Below are 19626 nucleotides of genomic sequence, written 5' to 3'. Positions count from 1 at the left end.
ACAGTGGGGATGGTGTGTTCAGCTGTGTTGCTTTTACGCCAAACATAACGTTTTGCATTGTAGCCAAAAAGTTCAATTTTGGTTTCATCTGACCAGAGCACCTTCTTCCACATGTTTGGTGTGTCTCCCAGGTGGCTTGTGGCAAACTTTAAACAACACTTTTTATGGATATCTTTAAGAAATGGCTTTCTTCTTGCCACTCTTCCATAAAGGCCAGATTTGTGCAATATACGACTGATTGTTGTCCTATGGACAGAGTCTCCCACATCAGCTTTAGATCTCTGCAGTTCATCCAGAGTGATCATGGGCCTCTTGGCTGCATCTCTGATCAGTCTTCTCCTTGTATGAGCTGAAAGTTTAGAGGGACGGCCAGGTCTTGGTAGATTTGCAGTAGTCTGATACTCCTTCCATTTCAATATTATCGCTTGCACAGTGCTCCTTGGGCTGTTTAAAGCTTGGGAAATCTTTTTGTATCCAAATCCGGCTTTAAACTTCTTCACAACAGTATCTCGGATCTGCCTGGTGTGTTCCTTGCTCTTCATGATGCTCTCTGCACTTTTAACGGACCTCTGAGACTATCACAGTGCAGGTGCATTTATACGGAGACTTGATTACACACAGGTGGATTGTATTTATCATCATTAGTCATTTAGGTCAACATTGGATTATTCAGAGATCCTCACTGAACTTCTGGAGAGAGTTTGCTGCACTGAAAGTAAAGGGGCTGAATAATTTTGCACGCCCAATCTTTCAGTTTTTGATTTGTTAAAAAAGTTTGAAATATCCAATAAATGTCGTTCGACTTCATGATTGTGTCCCACTTGTTGTTGATTCTTCACCAAAAAATACAGTTTTATATCTTTTTGTTTGAAGCCTGAAATGTGGCAAAAGGTCGCAAAGTTCAAGGGGGCCGAATACTTTCGCAAGGCACTGTATATATATATATATATATATATATATATTCCATGTCAGATATATATATATATTGTAACGGTTTTCTTTAGGTGAAGTAGAGTCGGACCAAAATGCAGCGTGGTTGTTATTCATGTTTTTTTAATGAAGAAAAACTATACATGAATAAACTAAACTAAACAAAACAAGAACAGTGAAAGCCTAAACAGTCCTATCTGGTGCAAACACAGCGACAGGAACAATCACCCACGAAACACTCAAAGAATATGGCTGCCTAAATATGGTTCCCAATCAGAGACAACGATAAACACCTGCCTCTGATTGAGAACCACTCCAGACAGCCATAGACTATGCTAGAAACCCCTACTATAATATAAACCCAATACCTAACAAAAACCCCAAGACAAAACACACCACACACACAAAACCCATGTCACACTCTGGCCTGACCAAAGGAATAAAGAAAACACAAAATACTAAGACCAGGGCGTGACAAATATTTTTCATTTTTTTATTCAAATGGAATGGAGTAGAACAGCAAACACACACATGGCCACTACGCCTGCTACTCCTCTCCATTTCCATATGAAATAGCCATTGGGTGCTGTTCCGGGGAGGGCAGGCCCACAACAATGGCCGGAGTTGAATGGAACAGCACTTCACCTTAGTGACTGTTCCCTCTGCTCTATACAATACATATCTGTTTATTTTATGTGATGATAAAAGGCTCATACAATACAAATATTTTTTTTTATGTTTTCTTCCACAGTGATAGCAACTCCGACTGGGAGCCCCCGGTGCCAAGCTGCCCGCTCTACCTTTGCCCCCTCTACTCCTGCCTCCAGTGGTGTTCATATGCCACAGTTCATTACTGCAGACATGATTGTCCCTCAGTGCCAAAAGGGCACAGCATGGAGGCATCGTTGTGTTCTGTGTCGCATGATCTGCACCACTTGTTCAGTTTGCCTCTGCTTTACATCAGAAAGAGAAAATATTGTGTAGAGGACTTCTACTGTTTTTTTTTTTTTTATATATATTTTTAATTTTCTAATATTTGTAAAATTTTTATATATTTTTTGAGTGTGTTAGAATTGCTTTTTGATATGTTGTTTATAGTTATTTGCACTGTTGTATATAGTTATAGGTCATTTCACCAATTCGGCCACTTTGGTACATTTGGGCAACTTGTGTGGGACACCTGGGTGACTTCATGCTAAATGTCATGTAGCTCACCATTCCTGAAGTTATCAGTCTGAAACTTTGCACACCTACAGATGCCCCCTTGTGTTATCCCTCAAAATGATCTCCAGCATCCTATCTGACTGTGTGGCTATTCTAGTACATGTGAAAGATGATGCTACAACAATAAAAAACAGAAAACGTATGCTCTTTCTTTCTCTTTTCTTACACCAGATCTACTGTGTTATATTCTCCTACATTCACATTAACATTTCCACAAACTTCAGAATGTTTCCATTCAAATGATACCAAGAATATGCATATCCTTGCCTCTGGGGCTGAGCTACAGGCAGTTAGATTGGGCTATGTCTTCAGGCGGAAATTGAGAACAATGGATGCAGCCATAAGAGGTTAAGCTAAAGTGTACTGTTAGCTAGCTAGCTTTAGCCGGCTGGCTCCCTAGCTAACATTACGTGTATGATGTTATTATTCATATTCCAGAGTTGTTCGCTTGTCTAGTTAGAGCGTAATGTTACCTAGCTAACATTGAACCTGGTTGGTTAGCTCCCAGCAGATTCATGCAGGGTAGTAACGACATGATTTGGCACTATGTTCATTGTTGTTTAACCAGCTAAAGTTAGCTGGCTGGCTCGCTAGCTAACGTTATGTGACGTGTATGATCTTTCACGTTGTTTACCCAGCTAGGTTCATTGTTTACCTAGCGAGCTAGCTACATGTCAAAGCTTGCAACAAGATGTATAGTTCTGTATGATAGACACATTAGTGGCTAATTAGCATTTCGTTTTGGGGGGTAATTACAGGTGAATGTATTAATGAAAGTTAGCTTGTCCGAGAGAGATTTTTGCGGTTATCAAAACATCACGACAGGTTAAGCCTACATGAAACACAGACCTTATATGAAGTAGTTCTAAAATCCCCAGCTCAAAAATGTATGGTGAAAAAAACGATTGGAACCATTTCTGAGTTCTACTGTTAAGTTTTATGGGTACTATGATTCATACTGTGGTACTCAATTCACATTGAGCTTGTAGTGCATTTAATACACTAAGAATTATTCCTTCAAAGTATGGATTTTGTGGTAACAAATTGTGGTAGTACATTCCTTCTAATTGGGTAATAACATGTGTATAATATTCATTGTAATTACCAGTAGTTACCATTTACAAGAAAGACAATTACCTTATTGCAAGTATCGGCAACTCTGCAATTTCACATTTTTTTTTATGAAAGATGCAATAAAGTGGTATCAAAGCTGGAAAATGCTATTACCTGTTTCCATTTTGTTCTAATGTTGTATCCTGTCCTAACCTAACAATTTAATAAGAACATGGCTTGTTACCCAAAAAGAGTTTGTATATGCATAACATTTCATTAGCTTTACATTTCAAAAGGCAGAATCAAGACGTTTCTGACAGAATCGTTTCGCTAACATCCTCCTTTTAACCAAATTCTGGAAGTTCTAGTCAACTTAATGTTAAAGCCTTGCGACCTTGATATTAAAACTCAATTGACTGTATTGCAATGTTAGAAGACAAACCAGAGCAGAGCCTGTGGTCTAGTGGTAACTCTAAGACACTACTAAACATGTGTAAGTCTTGATACTTTATTGGAGGATCACATACACTGTGTCAACCATACAACATTGCTACCATAAATTCTGATCATCATTATTTATCCACTAACTTGACCAATAATTTATCCTGTATCAGGACTTAAAATATCAGGACAAAGTACTGTATATATTTATGAATAAACCATATATTCTTCAGAATGTGGATGAGTTCTTCTCAGTACCAAAGTGTCAATCATTGATAGGTGGATGATGGATTGATTTGTCACGAATATTACCGAAGGTGACTCCCCTTCTTGTTCGTGTGGCGCTCGGCGGTCGTCGTCGCCGGTCTACTAGCTGCCACCGATCCTTTGTTCTGTGTTCGTTTGGTTTTGTCTAATTGGTTTCACCTGTTTCTTGTTTGGTTGTTAGGGTGGGGTTATTTAAGTTCGTTCAGCCCGCTTCTGTTTGTGCGGGCTTGTTCATCTGTATGTGTTAGAGTGGTTAGTGTTTTCATTTGGGTTTCTCGCTGTCCTTTTATTTTTCACTATAGGTTACTTTTGTTCTGTAGTATTACCTGGTTTGGTATACTATTTTTGTTCCTGTGATTTATTCTGGACATTAAAGCGTGTTTTTCCCGCATCCTTTGCTCTCTGCGCCTGACTCCACACCTATTCACTCATTGAGCATTACATGATTGAAGTAATGTTAGCAATTACATCAGAGGGGATAGCTGATTCCATTCTGGTCTACTCCTCACCCAAAAATATGTGGATTAAAGTTAGTTTTAGAAATGCTTTATGGAAAATATATTTGTAAAAAACCTTTTCAATGAAGATCTCAATTATAAGTGACTGCCTTATAAAAACCTATTGTTGTAAGAACAGTATTTGACTACCTCAATTAGGAATAAATGAATCTAAATAATTCTGGTCCAAGTCTGAACCATAATGCTAATCAACAGGAGAGATGGAGTTTGCCATGTTACACCCTCTGCCATCACCCTCTACTAAACTCCCCCTTTCACTCTACTGAAGTTCAGACAGAGACAGACAAGGAGAGGTTGGAGCAGGGGGCTGCTACACTGGGTGTCCGTGGAACAATTGTTGTGAGGGTTAAGTGCCTTGTTCAAGGGCACAACAGCAGGCAGCTCACTTACAGATTTTTCCCATCAGACCCAGGATTTGAACTGGCAACTCTCCGGTTGCTTGCTCGCCCTTTCAAACTGCGAGGCTACCTGTCACCCTGGATAGGAAGCTTGTCTTATCCCAATTCATTTCAATATAGGAATGCAGGTTTCAACAGTCTAAACAAAATTATTTTGAGATATAAAAACACATTTTATGGCTTATGCTAGGTTGAAGATACCCATTATGATGCTATAGTACTCACTCCTGCCTACTGTACTAGCCCAGATTAAACAACTATAATAACTCCACACCTACAAACCACCCCCAAATATTTCACTTTAACTAACCCGTAGCCTATGACAACCCTATTCCTACCATTACTACTGCAGTCACTAACACTACTATTTCACAACCATAAATACTTCAAAACTAGCAAGCACACATTTTCTTTAGGAAATGTCATTTTCTAGTATTTAATATTTTTTAATATTTTTTTTTGTTTACTTGTATGTGCTGTTCAGCTTCTAGCTTTTAGCTGCCAAGTACAGCCTATCACAGATATTCAAGGTTTTAAAAGGTTTATAAAGTTTGTAATGACCACTTAAAAATTTCAGGCTTGATTTGCCCTAACTAAAAATGTATCAACCCCTACAAAAATGTTCAGAAATTATAATCCACATTTTCTGTCACTGCAGGATTATTTTCCTGCTGTGAGAAAATTGACAAATTAAGATCCTACATCTGTACATGTAATAATAATAATAATAATAATAATAATAATAATGATAATAATAATAATAATAAACTACTCCAACTACATACTATTAAGGTATCAAATACTAACAAAGCAAAAAAGTCCCAAAACTGTTTATTTTCCCCAAAAACATTAGGCATTGAATTATTTTATTTTTTAAATGTACCATATGTATTTAAAGTATACTATAAAAGGGTATTTTGATGCACTTAAGGTTTCACCGACTACTGCCCAAATTCCCATTGAAATGAATAGACCCCTTAGCAGGGTCACCTCTTCTATAAATGGGTGTATGTGTGCCTTAGACCACAGAGTTTTCTTATACTCATACCCAGATTGAGTTGAATAGTCTACCAGCTGGACACACCAAATGATTCCAATGTGAAACACTTGGCAATATTTGGTTGAGACATTGATCAATTATATTACAACCTACACTGAACAAACAACATGTAATGTGTTGGGCCCATGTTTCATGAGCTGAAATACAGTGGCAAGAAAAAGTAGGTGAACCCTTTGGAAATTCCTGGATTTCTGCATAAATTGGTCATCAAATTTGATGTGATCTTCATCTAGGTCACAACAATGGACAAACACAATTTGCTTAAACTAATAACACACAAACAACAATACGTTTGTCTTTATTGAACACACTGTGTAAACATTCACAGTGCAGGGTGGAAAAAGTATGTGAACCCTTGGATTTAATAACTGGTTGACCCTCCTTTGGCAGCAATTAACTCAACCAAATGTTTTCTGTAGTTGAGGTTCAGACCTGCACACCGATCAGGAGGAATTTTGAGCCATTCCTCTTTACAAAACTGTTTCAGTTCAGCAATATTCTTGGGATGTCTGGTATGAACTGCTCTCTTGAGGTCATGCCGCAGCATCTCAATCGGGTTAAGGCCAGAAGGAGTATTTTCTTCTGTTGAAGCCATTCTGTTGTTGATTTACTTTAGTGTTTTGGGTCGTTGTCCTGTTGTATCACCCAACTTCTGCTGAGCTTCAATTAGCAGACAGATAGCCTTACACCTCCTGCAAAATGTCTTAATAAACTTGGGAATTCATTTTTCCGTCAATGATAGCAAGCTGTCCAGGCACTGAGGCAGCAAAGCAGCCCCAAACCATGATGCTCCCTCCAAAATACTTTACAGTTGATATGAGGTTTTGATGTTGGTGTGCTGTGCCTTTTTTTCTCCACACATAATGTTGTGTGTTCCTTCCAAACAACTCAACTTTAGTTTAATCTGTCCACAAAATATTTTGGCAGAAGCGCTGTGGAACATCCAGGTGCTCTTTTGTGAACTTCAGGTGTGTAGCAATGTTTTTTTTTGGACAGCAGTGGCTTCTTCCGTGGTGTCCTCCCATGAACACAATTCTTGTTTAGTGTTTTACATATCGTAGACTCGTCAACAGAGATGTTAGCATGTTCCAGAGATTTCTGTAAGTCCTTAGCTGACACTCTAGGATTCTTCTTAACCTTATTGAGCATTCTGCACTGTGCTCTTGCAGTCATCTTTGCAGGACGGCCACTCCTAAGGAGAGTAGCAACAGTGCTTTTTGGTAGACAATTTGTCTTACCGTGGGCTGATGAACATCAAGACTTTTAGAGATACTTTAGTAACTCTTTCCAGCTTCGTGCAAGTAAGCAATTCTTAATCTGAGGTATTCTGAGAGCTCTTTTTTTTTCCGAGGCATGGTTCACATCAGGCAATGATTCTTGTGAATAGCAAACTCAAATTTTGTGAGTGTTTTTTATAGGGCAATGCAGCTCTCAACAACATCTCCAATCTCGTCTCATTGATTGGACTCCAGGTTAGCTGACTCCTGACTCCAATTAGTTTTTGGAGAAGTGATTAGGCTACGTGTTCACATACTTTTTCCAACCTACACTGAATGTTTAAATTATGTATGTATTCACTACAGATAAGAAAAATACAGTAATTGGTGTGCTATTAGTTTAAGCACACTTTGTTTTTCTATTGTTGTGACTCAGATGAAGATCAGATCAAATTTTATTTACAATTTATGCAGAAATCCAGGTAATTCCGAAGGGCTCACATACTTTTTCTTGCCACTGTTAAAGATCCCAGAAATGTTTCATATGCAGAAAAAGCTTATTCCGCTCAAATGTGAATGTTGTAAACAAATTTGTGCACATCCCTGTTAGTGAGCATTTCTCATTTGCCAAGATAATCCATCCACCTGACAGATGTGGCATATCAAGAAGCTGATTATAAAGCATGATCCTTACACAGGTGCACCTTGTGCTGGGGACAATAAAAACCCATTCTGAAAAGTACATTTTTATCAACACAATGCCACATTCCCACCAGACCTGTTGCCAGATAATTTCATGTTACTTTCTCTACCGTAAGCCATTTTAGAGAATTTGTCAGTATTTTCAACCAGCCTCACAACTGCAGATCACTTGTATGGCGCTGTGTGGGTGAGTGATTTGCTGATGTCAACATTGAAACAGTGTCCATGGTGGCTGTGGGGTTATGGTATGGGCCTGCATAAGCTACAGACAACAAACCTAATTGCAATTTATCAATGGCAATTTGACTGCTCAGAGATACCGTAATGAGATCCTGAGGAGTTCTATGGCGCAGTCGTATGGATGATGAGGAGGGAGAGTGGTGGCTTGCCTCTTACTGAAGGCCTCCCGGAGGCTTGGTCTGTTATTCCTGGACGGATCCTTATGGTGCATCCATCGAGGGCTTGAATCTGCAGAGGGATGGGACATTTCACACATGGGATTTGTAATTCTCTGGTGAAGTATTGATCAATTAAAATTATCCGGAGTCCACGAAGGCTTGAATCTGGTGCTGACGGTTGTCCCAGTGGAGGGTTGCAGGTAGTGAGATGGTGACTGGGTAGCCGGGGGTGACTGCACAGCTCGTCAGGGTCTCCCCTTGTCCTGGCAAGCCCTTTTGTTTCCCGTCAGCTCTGGGCATGTCATACCACTCAAGGGCTGGGATCTTGGGTTCCCAGTGCAGGTTCCCTGGTGGAACTACAACAACGCCTTAAGCACTGGGTGATGAAACTTGGGCATTGGCTCCTCCTGGGTTGGGGTTGGACCTTGGTTGGAGGGAGTCGGTAAGCGCCCGGAGGGGATCTGATATCTGGAAGAGTTGTTCTTGCTGCCGCCCCAGCAGTGCTCCTTGGTGGGTTACAACATTCTTGATCTGGGTGATCTCTGCTGGGTCCATGTTGTAGGCTGAAGCTTGCTGTGACATGGTGAGGTTGGGCCCAGGTGCAGAGAAGAGACCAGACAAGGAATCAGTGGTTAAGGATAAACATAATACTGAGAAATAGTAATGGAAGGATCACAGCAACACTGGAAAAACAACAAACACGAAGTCTTGAAAACTCACTCAGGAGACTAACACACACGGCACATAATTCAAACACCAGTGACAAACAACAGAAAACACCTCTTTTAACAGGGAAATCATAATGAGCAAATAGGACACACCTGAGTGTCGTTAGGACGGTCTCTGCCGCCCTCTGGTGACAGGTGGAACCATGACAGATCTACCCCCTAAAAAAATAAAGAAAAAGGAAGTAATAATCTTATCGGCAATCAACAAATGTACATTGTTTAAAGCACACTTTTACAGGTCTCAGTGACAAATGAGAGCTCCAATAAAGCCCCCTTTGGTGAACGACATAGAATCATGATTCTTTTGAGGTTTCAGTTCATTGTTCGCCGGTAAGGGGTCCTGCCTGCCCCCGATGGTAACGAGATGTGAATGAGAGGCTTGTTTAATCGTGACTCTTTTCAGTTCATCCTTTGCCGGTAGGGGGTCCTGAGTGCTCTGGGCATTACTGACTCGGGCAGGTTCTGTTCTGACTGTAGATGCGCAAATGTCTGCATAATTGACCTGGGGGAAACACTGGTGGAGCGCTTGGGCTCTCATCGTAGAGAGAAGTTTGTCTGGCTCATCTAGCTAATCCTCAACTTACACTAGCATAGCATGCCTCAAACGTAAGTTGTCTGCCACAGTGAAATGGGCTACTTCTATGTAAATTAAGGTGGAATGCACCTAATTTCAAACTGTTGTTTGAAAATAAAACATTTGTTTGAAAATAAAAGTTGTTTAAAATTTTTTTTTGAAATTGACAAGTTGAAACATAGCATTTACATAATTAAACAGGCAGCATGCTTTGGTTTGAGGGCAGCGCTGTCCTGTTAATCCTAAGAGTGAGCGGTTTGGACATCACGCGCATAATAAAACTCACACTGGGGGGAACGTTAAAGATATTTGGAACTTTCACATGAAAAGGTTAATGTCATAAAAAAACGTATCTTTGCCAGATTCTCCTAATCTTTCATACCAATTCATTTTTTAAAGCACTGGACTCTTCAATCATGCCATATAGAGTTACAAAGCCCATCGTATTTGTAAAGCACATATGCAAAAGTCGAAGGAAAGTTCAGTCCTAGGCCTATCCATCTTGGTTCATTATTACTGGGCCCCCCTGTGGCGAAATATAGAATTCAGGACCTCAACAAATACCTCTCCTTCCAGCCATGTTTTTCACCAAAGCAGAGTGCTTTGTCTTAACCCCTCCCCTTCTATTATTACAACATAAACATAATCAATTATTCTAATACATAAAACATTTGGTACAGCCCCAATCATAACCCTTAGGTGAACCTCTAACCAGGTATCAATTGATACAATAAAGTCACTACTCCAAAACCCACCTACAGTGGTTCTTCCTTTAAAAGTTGTGGCGTACTGCAGCACAGCTTATATGTGAAGGCCATTGAATCTGACCTAAAACTGCTCTTTTCGGTTATTCAGATTCTGCTCTTAAGTCATCTTACGAGAAGAAAAAAGGCCTCTCCCATTTTCCCTAAGATCCAGAATTACTATACTGACTGATCTTTAGCTAAATGGAGAGTGTTCTCCATAACAGAGCCAAGTCGTCTTTGCCATATAGAGGAAAAACACACCAGTGAGCCATGGAAACCTGTCCTCCTGTAGAAAAGGGAAGCAGTGGTTAGGGTTGCCCTGCCTTTTCGTACAGAGTAGCAGTGCCCTCTAGCGGGGAAACCGGAGCAGCGCATTTCAGAAAAGGCTTGACTGTGATAGCCTCAGGAAGGGTGGGACTCTGGTGGAACAAAATGTGCGTCTTCTCCGTTTTCTCATGTGAGCACAGCCACAAAAGTGAGGTACTGCACAGAGAATAGGGTTCTCTCTTAAGGCAACCCTTCCTTCCCACCGCTGCGAAACTCTGAGAGGCCAAGGAGTAGCAACCATTAAAACCGAAGAGAGAGGGTAGGGCAGAGAGCCATGCACACCGCCCTAGGTTGGCCAACCCATCTTAGGAGGGTTAGAGGGGCAGATCCTTGCTGCGGCTGCAGCGTAAGACTGCTTCCTTACAGGTTTGTCCTGGTTCAGGGGCCTAGCCTTAGTTTTTGAAGACTGCTGTGTCGCCAGGGACCTTGGTCCCCCAAAGCCAGCTTGTTGCCCCTTTACTTTAGCTAATATGGTGACAACAATGTAGGCTGTGTGTACTGGTTTGGCTTGGAAAGTTTTTTTTCGCCTGGTCACATACAGATGATGTGTTGTGCACTGAAGTCCACAAGCAAAGGGAAGAGGTGAGAGGAGGAGAACGCATAGATGCGAGGAGGACTACAACATGGCTGCTATGAAAGTGAACTGTGTCTACGCATGAGATGGGGTGTATTCATTCCCCCGATTTTGATGCAAACGCTTCTTAAATGGAGGCAAACAGAACAAAATTGGGATAAACATACCTAAATTTGAATTGAAACTCTCGTTTGCAACTGTTGGACTAATGATTACACCCTATATCAGCTAGATGCAGGCAAGAGTGTGCAAAGCAGTACTGTCTGTCACCTCAAATTTGTCTCTCGGCCTGTGTTCATCTACTTTGTAAACTCATGCATAGGCTAGGTTGTAGCAACCTCATGATGGGTATAGGGAACATTTGAGTATCATGTAGTAACCTAAACCTATTGTTGTTACATTGAACTGGGTGAATGGAATATGAATGAGAGTCATCCAATATGCTGTAATAGAAATAAGGCCATGGAAAAAAAAAATCCTCATCTTAAACAGCACTGACCCCCACTGGAGCTACACTAGCAAAAGCCAGACTGGTTAACTAGCTGGTGTTAGCGAGGCCTAATCTTAACGCAGACTGGTACTCTGTAAAAAACCTCAAACACTCGCAGAACTTGTTAAAGAGCTGCAATGAGCATGCTAGTATGGCCCCTAGCATGCCATAATAAATCAGGGGAAAGCATTGCTTAAACGGATTAAGCGTGTGCGAGCTGATACTTGGCCGTGAGGCTTTTGGTGTTAGCTAGCTAATGTTCACCCAGCTGGCTAATAGCCTAGCTAGCTAGTAGCACATTAGCCGAAGACAACTATGTGAATAGTATTGTGTCTTTGGTCTGGAGTCTCTTTTGACCATAACACCGTGAGGTGTAGCTGGTCAGTTTAGCCAACGAAAACAAGAGAAGCTGTCTGGTCGGTAGTAGCTGGCTTTTCAGCATTGCTGTGAATTAGCGTGAGCTAGCTCATTAGATGCCTTGCAGCTAATGGCTAACTGAAGTGAGCACTGTGTATGAACGCCATAGCCGTGAAGCTAGCCAGCTAGCTACCACCTCGTGAGGCTAAGGGTAAGTTATAGCTAGCAAGGTGCTAGCTGAAGGGAACAGCATTGGTGCATTGTTCAACATTTTCCATGATGGTAATGCCGTGAGGCTAAACCGTTCAGTCTAGTCATCACAAATGAGTGAAAGTAGGTTTTACTAAACGAGAGAACGAGAGAGCTAGCAATACTACAGTCTGGGCAGGTAGGGAACTCATTCCCGAGTTATCTAGCCATACTAATGCAACCATATGTGCAGGTAGAAATGCAAGTGTGGTTAGCTTGCTTTCCCATGAGCTAGCCACTTTAAGCTAGCTAGTAGAAGCCTTGTGTCTAATGCTAGCTAGGGTGAGCATAGTAATGCGTAAACTAGCTAGCAACTACCCAGGTTAAACTAGACGAGAAGGGAGCTAGCAACATTATTGTATTGCCATTAGTAATGCTAGTTTGGTTAGTCAGGAAGTTAAAGCTTGGTCGCAAATCGGTCTTCCAAATGGACAATAACTCCAAGCATATGTCCAAAGTTGTGGCAAAATGGCTTAAGGACAACAAAGTTAAGGTATTGGAGTGGCCATCACAAAACCCTGACCTCAATCCTATAGAAAATGTGTGGGCAGAACTGAAAAAGCGTGTGCGAGCAAGGATCCTACAAACCTGACTCAGTTATACCAGCTCTGTCAGGAGGAATGGGCCAAAATTCACCCAACTTATTGTGAGAAGCTTGTTGAAGGCTACCCGAAACGTTTGACCCCGAGTTAATCAATTTAAAGGCAATGCTACCAAATACTAATTGAGTGTATGTAAACTTCTGACACACTGGGAATGTGATGGAAGAAATAAAAGCTGAAATAAATAATTCTCTCTACTATTATTCTGACATTTCACATTCTTAAAATAAAGTGGTGATCCTAACTGACATAAAACAGGGACTATTTACTGGGATTCAATGTCAGGATTTGTGAAAACTGAGTTTAAGTGTATTTGGCTGAGGTGTATGCAAACTTCCGACTTCAACTGTTTATATATATATATATATATATATAAAACTGCATTTTTTTCGATGTTCGGTGGGAGGCAGATACCTGGCCTGGAGTGTTTTCTCTGCCAAGATAAACCAATATTATGAGTTCCCATTAAGCGGACCTTCTAATCCTGAAATGACAGTTACACCTGAACTGGCGCTCCAGGCCAGAACATATCGTTTTTAAAATGTTGTTTTGCAATCCATCTGGATCATAACAGTCTTGAGTGAAAGCCCTTACAGTGACGGTTGTGGACTTCAAAAGGCCCATTGGGAACATGGTAAAATTAAAACAGTGGTGAAGTTATTTCATTTATATATTTACCACTTTCTTTATCTTTTGGTTTACTGGGAAGTAATGAATGATATTGGCTTACTTTGTTAGAGAACTCACTGCAGGCCTAACATTAGTTACACCAGGTTGTCCGGGCCAGAACACGCTCTAGGCCAGGTATTGCATTTGCATCATACTTCAGATCCCCCTTCCTCCGGGTATTGGCTAATTAAATATAATTATTTTCTAAGGAAATTCCAAGGACTATTTACTCAGTGGCATCCTTCTGAATTACAAGATGAATTACTCTTTACACACTAAGGATTAATACCAGAAACTGTGATCCTGAGATTTCCTGACCAACCTCCCTCGTGAAAAATAATTTCTACAAAATGGCTAATTGAGGAAATAGATTTTCACGAAAAGCAAGATCAAGGGCTTACCATTTTTATAAGTGGTCTCTAAGTCAAGTGAAAGGTGCAATGTGTAACATTTAAGTAATTTCCCCTCAACGTTTTAATCTGATTTACAGTATTAATGCCTTTCTGAGTTTAGTAGGGGTGACCAGGGCTAATTGTAACACTGAATTTCTCCAAACAGAAGCTTCAAAAGTGATAAATCTCACTCAGTACATGGCTAATTAGGTTCTCTCCCTGCTTGAAAGGTTTCAAAAAGTTTTCAAATATCTCACTATTTGCTTGTTTAATGGACAAATGTTTTTTATTAAGGGTGAAAGTAGTTTTTCCACCAGCTGTATATGTATTACATTGTCCTCAGCATTAACGTCCAAGAGTTCAAACTAGCATAATTTTTATCACTATATTTTGGCTAAACATTGGCATGATTGACATATCACGATTATTGTCTCTCGTTAGGCACATGAGGTTTTGTCATGGCTGCTAGGGTTTGGGGAAATTGTAACGCAGTTTTAAAATGACCCTGAGCCAAGCAGCCAAATTATGAAAACGTGATTTTTACTTTAAGATGGTATGAATTATACAAAAACTAACTTTACATTTTTTTGTATTTAACCCTTTTTTATCCCCAATTTCATGATATCCAATTGGTCTTGTCTTGTCTCCCGCAATCGGGAGAGGCAAAGGTCAAGAGCCGAGCGCCTCCGAAACACGACCCTGCCAAGCCACACTGCTCGCTTAACCAGCTGTACCAATGTGTTGGAGAAAACACTGTATAGTTGTTGAGCAAATTCAGCGTGCATGTGCCTGGCCTGCCACAAGGAATTGCTAGAGCGCAACGGCACAAGGACATCCCATACAGCCAAACCCTCCCGTAACCAGGACGACATTGGGTCAATTGTTGCGCCGCCTCAAGTGTCTCCCAGTCATGACACAGCCTGGGATCAAACCCATGTCTGTAGTGATGCCTCTAATGGCATGGTTTAAACCATTGGTTTAAAATGGCTAGCCGCTAGCTTTTCTCATAAGCCAACCTGGCTAATTTAGCCACGATGCTGAGGATGGCCAGCTGAGCAGATAAGTATATCCGGTAACAAAATAACAAATCAACCTATCAGAGACTTTAAACGGTAGAGCCACAATCCAATTGTACAGGTTCAACAGGTCAATTTGACAACCAGAGGCATAATGTTAAACCATCCAACAGTTTGGTTTAATTTGTTCCCCATGGTCTAAGTGGAGTGTGCCAGTATATTTGAGTATGATGCTTCCTTTACTAGGCCACTGATGTCATTCACTTATGTACTTTCACTAATAAAAGTAGGAGGATTATATAACATGAAACTTTGTATTCAAACATAATATAAGTCAAAGGCGAAGACTCGTGGTGTTGTCAAATATCAGTCATTAACCCACTATTGCTATCTTGGATATGTGGTGTGACTTCTTGATGCACCCATCGCGTTAGCGGGATCATTTTCGTCAACCACCGCTGAATTGCAGAGCGCCAAATTCAAATTAAATTACTAAAAATATTTAATTTTCATGAAATCACAAGTGCAATATAGCAACACACAGCTTAGCTTGTTGTTAATACACCTGGCATGTCAGATTTCAATAAAGCTTTTCTGCGAATGCATACCAAGCGTTTATGTAAGCACATCTCTCTCAGTAGACAAAATATTACAAACAGCTAGCAGCGAAGTAGATTGGTCACAAAAGTCAGAAAAGCAATAAATTAAATTGCTTACCTTTGATGATCTTTGGATGTTTGCACTCACGAGACTCCCAGTTACACAATAAATGTTCCTTTTGTTCCATAAAGATTATTTTTATATCCAAAATACCTCCATTTGGTTGGCGCGTTATGTTCAGAAATCCACAGGCTCGAGCGGTCACGAAATTGCAGAAGAAAATTCCAAATAGTATTCGTAGAAACATTTCAAACATTTTTTATAATCAATCCTCAGGTTGTTTTTACAATATATAATCGATAATATATCAACTGGGAATGTAGCTTCTTCAACAGGTAGAGAGAGACAAAATGGCTGCACCAAGCTGTTGCGCATACAAAACGCTGCTGGCACCCAGCCATACAGAGACTCGATGTGATCTCTCGCTCATTTTTCAAAATAAAAGCCTGAAATTATGTCTAAAGACTGTTCACACCATGGGGAAGCCATAGGAAAAGGAGTCTGGTTTATATCCCTTTGAATGGAGCGAAGGCAGGCTATGGAACATGGAGTTTTCAAAATAGAGGCCACTTCCTGGTTTGATTTTCCTCAGGTTTTTGCCTGCAATATCAGTTCTATTATACTCACAGACAATATTTTGACAGTTTTGGAAACTTTAGAGTGTTTTCTATCCCAATCGGACAATTATATGCATATTCTAGATTCTGGGCCTGAGAAATAGGCAGTTTAATATGGGTACGTTTTTCATCCAAACATCAAAATACTGCCACCTACACTCAAGAGTATTTAAAGTGACCTACTCCATACTATCGACATATGGTGGTTGTGAGTTTGAAACACATTCAGGGCAAGATTCATTTTAAGGAGAAAACCCTCCACTGCATGTCCTCAAGTGAAATAGCACAAATTTCACAGAGTAGTCGATTTATCAAAATGCTTATAAAACCTTGTACAATCAAATGTACACATCTATGTAATTTCACCTATATTCATTGTAGTGACAAATCTTTCTGTATTAGGCCTGTCTTATAGCCTGTATTTTGGTCTGAGGGACTCCAAGATGCTTGTTTCATATTATTCATTTACCGCTTCCGAGTGGCGCAGCATTCTAAGGTATTGCATCTCAGTGCAAGAGGCGTCACTATAGTCCTTGGTTTGATTCCAGGCTGTATCACATCCGGCTGTGATTGGGAGTCCCATAGGGTGGCGCACATTTGGCCCAGCGTCGTCCGGGTTTGGCCGGGGTAGGCCGTCATTGTCAATAAGAATTTGTTCTTAACTGACTTGCCTAGATAAATAAAGGTTAAATTAAAACTATGTGTTGCCTGCTCTTTGATTCACAATACAACCACAATTAGTGTGGACCTAATAAAAATGTGAAGATATGTAGTTATACCATTGAATACTTTCTTATTTGCTTGGAGAGCATTCTAGAGCGTGAATTATTTCCCTATAATGCTCTGTATTCATAGGTTGCACCTCCGTCACTCGGCCGCGTCCCAACAGCACACATACTGTCACGACTTCTGCCGAAGTCGATACCTCTCCTTGTTCGGATGGTGCTCGGCGGTCGACGTCACCGGTCTTCTAGGCATCATTGATCCATTTTTCATTTTCCGTTGGTTTTGTCTTGTCTTCCTACTCACCTGGTTTCAATCACATTCATTACCTGTTGTGTATTTAACCCTCTGTTTCCCATCATGTCTTTGTCAGATATTGTTTCTTGTTTCAGTTTCGTGTCGTTTGTATTTGGTGCGTGACGGTTCCTTGTACCCAATTTGTTTCGTTTATATTTTATGGTTTTGGAGTTATGTTTTGTTTTACTCCATTTACCAAGTTTATTCTCCTGCGCCTGACTTCCCTGCCACTTATACACACGTTTGTGACACATACATCTCGCCGACGTCGGCCTGGCAGCGGTATATCGTTAGTAGATCGACAGCGGTATATCGTTTGTAGATCTACCACTAGTGGAAAAATGTCTTTGTCTGTTCAAAACTTGGAGCTTTTATAGTGTCCGTCAATTTCTTACTATTTATTTAGAACCTAACAACCGTCACATGGCCGCTCAGCATCACAGAGTCGACTGTTTATCGTGTAGACACACTGGACGGAGGCTAACTACTGTTTAGTCGAAATTACACTATAGTGCCTGGAATTTTTTTGTTGTTTTTTTTAACTAGGCAAGTCCGTTTTAAGAACAAATTCTTACTTATAATGACGGTCTACCAAAAGGCAAAAGGCCTCCTGCGAGGATGGAGGCTGGGATGAAAAAAATTATATATATATATATATATATATAGGACAAAACACACATCACAACTATAGAGACAACACTACATTAATAGAGACCTAAGACATCAACATAGTAAGGAAGCAACACATGACAACACAAAACATGGTGCAAACATTATTGGGCACAGAAAACAGCACAAAGGGCAAGAAGGTAGAGACAACAATACATCATGCAAAGCAGCCACAACGGTCATTAAGTGTCCATGATTGAGTCTTAGCATTTTTTTAAACCTTTATTTAACTAGGCAAGTCAGTAAAGAACAAATTCTTATTTTCAATGATGGCCTAGGAACAGTGGGATAACTGCCTTGTTCAGGGGCAGAACAACAGATTTGTACCTTTTCAGCTCAGGGATTTGATCTTGCAACCTTTCAGTTACTAGGCTACCTGATTGAGATAAAACTGTCCAGTTTGAGTGTTTGTTGCAGCTCGTTCCAGTCGCTAGCTGCAGCGAACTGAAAAGACGAGTGACCCAGGGATGTTGTTGTCAAAGTAGTTAAATATTAAGTATGAAACAACTTTGCCTGCATTATCATGTTGTCAGATTTACGTTAAACTGAGGGCAATGTTGTTATTAGCTAGCTGTCACACCCTAATCGGTTTCACCTGTCTTTGTGCTTGTCTCCACCCCCCTCCAGGTGTTGCCCATCTTCCCCATCATACCCTGTGCATTTATATCTGTGTTCTCTGTTTGTCTATTGCCAGTTCATCTTGTCAGGTCTTACCAGTGTGCTTTCCCATCTTCCTAAGTTTCTGTTTCCTAGTTTCCCCTGGTTTTGACCATTCTGCGCGCCCTGACCGCAAGCAAGCAAGCAAGCAAGCAAGCCTGCCTGCCGTTCTGTACGTTAGTGATTCTGCCCTGGATTACGGACCTCTGCCTGCCCTCGACCTGTATTTTGCCTGCCTCCTGTTTGGTCAATAAACAGTATCCGGGTCTTATCCTGAGTTCTGATACTACAAAAATAGCTAGCAATGCTAAGGTTAGCTAGCTAAAATCTGGTGGCCTCCCCTTAGATAGCTAGCTAACATTATACTCAAGTCAATCTGGTGACATCAAAATGATGACAAGGGTTTTCCTGCTGATTATTTGAATCCTTTTGAATGTCATTGCATTTCTAAGGCACAGTAATGCACTGATGAAATATTCATCAGCGTTCCTTGACGATGCATTGAGTAGAATGGTCAGTTGGGCATCAGTTCAAAATGTTCAAAACAATATTGGGAGGAAACATGAAACCCATGAATATTTGCACGGTAGAATTCAATGGCTCTAGTTAATTTTTACATGTTTTGTTTGAGCTGCTTTTGAAAGAAAGTTGAATTGAAAACAGTATTGGTATTGTTGAGTTCGATTTTCATAATAGCAAGCTAGGAGTGATTGGTTTGATTAGCTAAACTAGCAAGTCTTGTTTGGTTAGCACGCTAACTACTGTAGCTATCTAGTAAACTTGCAAGCTACTTCTTTCTTAGGTTAAATCGTGTTGTTGATTTGGCTCAAACGCTTGGTAAACATGAGACAACTCAGCCTCCCGAGTGGCTCAGCGGTCTAAGGCACTGCATTGCAGTACTAGAGGTGTCACTACAGACCTGAGTTTGACAACCGGCCGTGATCGGGTGTCCCATAGGGCGGCGAACAATTGGCCCAGTGTCGTCTGGGTTAAAGAAGGGTTTGGCCAGTGGGGCTTTACTTGACTCATCGCACTCTAGCGACTCTTTGTGGCGGGAAAGGCGCCTGCAGG

At 40.7% G+C, this 19626-nt stretch overlaps 1 long non-coding RNA gene across 2 annotated transcripts in view; it reads right to left on the bottom strand.

Annotated features, from left to right (window-relative positions):
* Positions 1-1033: 1033 nt before the first annotated feature.
* The window catches only part of LOC118940097 (uncharacterized), a 35950-nt gene continuing 17357 nt past the window's right edge, over positions 1034-19626 (bottom strand). The window contains exons 1-3 of one of the 2 annotated variants that reach the window (XR_016487768.1): positions 15650-16240; positions 9030-9095; positions 1034-8781 (exon numbers count right to left, since the gene is read on the bottom strand). This is a non-coding gene — a long non-coding RNA (uncharacterized LOC118940097). Of the gene's footprint in view, positions 8782-9029; positions 9096-15649; positions 16241-19626 lie in introns of those variants that run through there. The other variant, XR_016487769.1, reaches the window with a different exon arrangement.

The sequence above is a fragment of the Oncorhynchus mykiss genome, chromosome 17 (genome assembly GCF_057628025.1).
Source record: "Oncorhynchus mykiss isolate SJ-2025 chromosome 17, ASM5762802v1, whole genome shotgun sequence".
NCBI classification, from domain to species: domain Eukaryota; kingdom Metazoa; phylum Chordata; class Actinopteri; order Salmoniformes; family Salmonidae; genus Oncorhynchus; species Oncorhynchus mykiss.
The sequence above is the reverse complement of the archived record's forward strand: the minus strand, read 5'-3'. Positions and strand labels throughout refer to the sequence as shown.